The following is a 5,025-nucleotide window of genomic DNA, read 5'->3' on the forward strand; positions in this document are numbered from 1 at the left end:
AAAGAGTGGTTGCTTTTTTAGTTAGCAGGAAACATGTGGTGCAGATGTTTCAAAGTTCTGGCTTTTAATATACCTTTGATATCTACTATGTCAAGCTGTTAGTTTTGACTCATTCTCCCTTTAATGGGGTAGGTTTTATGTATCCTATATGTTGCCATGATAGATTCCTAGGAGCTGAAGTAAACTGGCATAGCTGATCCAGGAGTTTGTGATTTTTAGTGCTGTGGATATTTATTTAAAACAAAAACTCTTTCTTAAGTTTGCAGTACGGTTTTTTTTTTCATCTCAGCTTTATTTCAAAGTGACTGCATAAATTGTATGACCTGTTTCTCCAGTTGTATAACCAGGTTACATAGGCCTTTTCCTACACGAATGGAAATGAATAGAAAAAGACGTTCCTTTTCTAACTTGTTCTGTGGTGGGGTTTTCTGTTCGTTTTGCTTTGGTTTTTTTTTGAAGGTTGGAGTGTTCTTTTTGGTACTCTTTACTTCTTACTTGCAAATGTGAAGTTCACAGAAGCTGACATTCTGAAGTGTTACACTTCAGGATTGCCAAGAATATTTGCACTAACTGCCCAGATATCTCTAAACTGAGTGCAATGAACACACACACACACTTTTCCTGAAGAGGTGGAAACAGCAAGGTGTGCATATGATGCAGAACAGAACAAATCTCTAACTGTGTAGAATTATGAATGGCATAGCTGCTAGCATGCTTCTCAAATCCAAAGTGGGAAGTTTCTTACCTACCAGGAAGTCCGTATTATTTTTGACTGCCCTCATGTTGAACTCAGTGTGGTTGTTGATGAGACCCCATTACGAATGATGTCCACAGACGTGCACAGACACCACAGTCATCAGTTAACCACAGGCTCCCCGCACTGGGAATAGAACCTCAGACCTTCGCCTCCGCAAACACAGCTGCTCATCTGGCCTGGGCTTTGTAGCCAGCAGAGGGAACTGATAAACACTCTCATAGGGCTGCTTTCTGTGTTTTTTTCAAACCAAGAGAGGGCACTGATTCTCACTCCTTTTGAAAAGGGTCCATTTAATGTCACCCCTCAACAGTTTTACCTGCCATTCAGGAAGCAACAAACTTATATTGATCTTGCTTTTGCTATAAAATATGGACTTGCATGAAGTTCTAATCACCTAAAAATGTCCCAAGACTGAATAGTGGTATTAATTCCCTGCAGTGCAATTATGAGACATTAAATTCATTACACATCAAGACAATTACAGAAACACATCCAACATTTCAGGAGTGCAGGGAGAGCAAGCATAGTTGTTTACTGGTAAGTACAGAGAATAGGCACACTTATTGCTCAAGACCCACAAAAGGCTTCAGAACCAGGACTCATCGTTATCTTTTTGAACATATACAGCTCCACAACTTTCGCTGGGATTTCTGTTTGCAGAGGGAAAGCCACAAAAAAGGCAACAACACTTACACAAAACTCTAGAAAGTGTAAGTGGCAAAAATAAGAAACCTTTGTACAGTTAAGTACAGCTGTTTGCTGTTTTTTTAACAGGAAGAACAAACCACCCCTAATGTTTTTGTCTTGTCTTGTTCCTCACTACACCACCTCCACTGAACCATTGCTCTTTTAGAAATATGACAGCAGTGAAAATTAAGAATTATCTCCCTGTAGAAGGAAAGAACCCACAGCTTACAAAAATCAGATCAGTCAGATGTTGCCCATAATTTCTGGTCCATAGCAGTGGATCTCTGCTTCCTCAGCCTGCCAAGAGTGGGTTGGTCTCCTTTAACCACAGAGTGTAAGAAAGAGATGAGCATTTGTTTATTTGTTCAATTGTTTATTTACTCCATCCAAGAACAATTTATTTGTAAATCCTGTTAAGGTGTTTGTAAAGGGTCTCAGAAGTTTGAAAGTGTTAGGAGTAAATGCCCTTTCTCAAGATTTGTCACTGGAATGTTCAGCCCTAAAAAGTCATGCAAAGACAGAGCAGCTACAAAGGGGTGGACTTCATAAGGCTGAATACAAAATGAAGTATGGGATTAAAGTGCTGGCCTGGAAACCAGAGGAGCTAAATCTGACACTACCATGAATTTTCACTGTGACCATGAGTAAAATATTTTATATATTTAGTGACAGCATGGCCAGGAGAGAGCATAATCTCACCCTACAGAGAGGTGTGAAAACAAATTCCTGTAGGTAAGAATTTCTCACAAGCAGTGGTAGTGGCAGAACTATGCATAGATAAGCAGACAGCGATATGTTTATCCTCTGTTTCTATGTATCTAGTCTAGCACTTTAGACAGCACTGGGAGTTACACTAGTGGCTTAAGTAGATATTACTGCCCTAAATAAACACCTAAAAAACCTAAGCATAACTGCCAGGAAAAGTGGCTTAGCATCCCTGCTTAACACTTAACTGGTCTGTGGCTGAAAAAATTAATATAGTCTCTTTATCTTTATAATTCTTAAATGTTATGATCATTACTCAAAAATTCTGAATTCCTTGTTCTCCCAGTGAGTCCCCTTTTCTTCCTTTAATTCAGGCTGCAGCATTACTTTTAAATTGCAGTATTTTTATTTTAATATCAGTGTGCTTTGATCTTGTAAAAAGGAGTTTCAGATCAGCACAGAGCTCAATAAATGCCTTCCTTGTCATCTGAGTTCTCTTGGAGACCTGCTGGGTGCAGTTTCCCTTCATCCCCTGCTGCAAAGTGATGCTAAGCTGAATTATCTACTCAGCCTAAGAGAGAAATTGCTCAGAGGAGATTCTGCTCTAAATTAGATTAATTCCTTTGAATAGAGTTTTCTTAATACGTCCTGCAATCCATTTTTCAAATGCCAAAACATTACGTTTCACAGCAGGCTTTAATAAAAGGTATTTTGTTATATACACATTTCCTGTGGCAAATGCATTATTTATTTTTTTTCCCACGAAATCTTTTCTATTAAAATTCTTGATTTATCCGACAGAGTAAAATTCTATGTGAACAAATGAGATTTTACTGCCGCACTGTAGACCTAAATTCTGTATGCATTGAACTTATAATCACATATCTGTGTTTTGGAACGGGTGTTTTTGGAAAGGGGAGGTTTGCTGTAAAAATCAGATGTTAACTAAGAAATAAAATTTTTTAGGTCAGAGTTAGTGCCAGTTATGAGGAAAACCATTGGGCTCTATTCCTGTCTTCCATGGGCAATTGATATGAACTACCTGGATGTAAAAACAGCTTGACTGTAAGTTTGCTATAGAAAGCACTGTACTTTGTTTTTTGAATAGTTCAATTTATTTGGGTTTTGGATTTTTGTTGTTTGGGTTTTTTTAAAGATACTTATGTAATCTTGTAGGCAAGTAGCTGAAGGCAATGTTTTCCTTTCCCCACTAGTTAGAATAGATAGCATATAAAACACAGAAAAAAATCTTAGATACAGTATGCAGAAAAGGCTACTTTGAGCGGAGTTCTGCTGTTATACAGTGCTATAGCTTAAAATATTGCAGCTAATTTGAGTACAGTTAGATGTGGACGTAATTCTTTTTTAGAGAAGACTTTGTATTTTTAAAGACCAAAAAAGGCAATTAGACATTAAGAAGAGAATATCACTATTTAACTGAAGAATGTATTATGTATTTACAGTGTTAACTGCTTGCTTTTGGTAGCTCATGCTTTCCTTCCTCTCTGAGCACTGGAGAGAGGCATTCTAGGATTAGGATTTCTGTGGTGGAATTTCTTTAAACAGGTGACTGACTGTGTGTTAAAAGTGCACTGACTCACACAACGTAAGAAACTGCTACTGGTCAGTAATAGATTCATCTCTGTGAGGATGGATAGATGCACAGATGGGAATGCTAATACAGTTTTGAAACCACTTTTAAATGTTTTAACTGTTCAGTAGCTGTCTCTGAGGCACTTAACTATTCCTTCCTCTAATGCTAGAAATGCCTATCTAGGAAAACTGTAGATAAAATATAAACAAGCTGATCTAAAAGTTTCATAGAGACACAAGGTCTGTGTGAACAGAACTTTGCTTGTAAAATACGTACTTTAAGCATATTTGGTACCAGATAATGAATTCCATCAGTCTTATTACTGTGCTTCTGTGAGGGCTTAAGTTCCATCACACTTTTTTTAAAGGCAATGAAACCTGTGAAGATGCACTTCAGTCCCATGATTGTCTCAACCTGGCTAGTAAATGGTATTAGCAATAAAACCCAGCTCCTTCCTTAAATTAGCACTAAGCATTGTCTTTTTCTCAAACAGAATTTAAGGAAGCTTTACAGTGATATTTTTTTGATAACTTTGACTGGACTGAGAAGGAGACTATTAAGAGGGATAATAAATTGTTATAATTGGTCTGGATATACTAATCTCTTCAAAATCAATCAGAAAGGGAGAGAAGACCTTTTCCCAGCCACAGTGTTTCCCAGTGAGATCTGTTTTTATTTCATTGCTAAAACAACAGACTGTTACTAACTTAAATGTCAGATGACACTACATCTGAAAAAAAAAAAAAGGCGGGGGGGAGCCAGCACCACCCAGCAAGGCAGTGCTAGAGTTCACATTAAGACTTCCTCACAATAGCTGGTTAGAACAGAAACCTGAAGTAGCAGTAATCTTACCTTGAGTACACAAGATCCAAGGAGAGAAGATCACTGGCTCAAAACAGTGGAGGACTGAGAAAGTGCTCTGATCTGCTGCTGGTAGCATGCACTTGGCTTTTATGTGCAGGTGGGAGGAGCTGCTCCCTACGGTAGGTGGGCAGTGAGGATAGCAGGCAGACAGCCTTCAGAAGGCATTGTAGAGTAGGTTTTTGCTCTTTGGGGACAGACAGAGGGAGGAAAAGCAAGCTGGATGGCATTTACATGAGAAATAGTGTTGGATTTATTTGCTGGTTGGGTTGTTTTTTTTCTGTAAATCTGTAGTTAGCTAAAGATTTTCTACTGTATTTATTTTTCTAATTCTGAATCTCTGAATTATTCCAGTTGTAGTTACAATGCTACTAGGTCTCACTTTGTCCTTTGGAAGGATTTTTGTAGCAGTGAGATACTA

General features: G+C 38.1%; 1 protein-coding gene across 1 annotated transcript in view; it reads right to left on the reverse strand.

Annotated features, from left to right (window-relative positions):
- Positions 1-4,705, reverse strand: part of COL8A1 (collagen type VIII alpha 1 chain) — an 85,954-nt gene extending 81,249 nt beyond the window's left edge. Inside the window, 1 exon segment of the mRNA XM_008631785.2 lies at positions 4,596-4,705. The gene's annotated coding sequence lies outside the window, so the exon portion shown is untranslated.
- Between the last annotated feature and the right edge of the window lie 320 nt (positions 4,706-5,025).

The sequence above is a fragment of the Corvus brachyrhynchos genome, unplaced genomic scaffold (assembly GCF_000691975.1).
Source record: "Corvus brachyrhynchos isolate BGI_N302 unplaced genomic scaffold, ASM69197v1 scaffold3, whole genome shotgun sequence".
NCBI lineage: Eukaryota > Metazoa > Chordata > Aves > Passeriformes > Corvidae > Corvus > Corvus brachyrhynchos.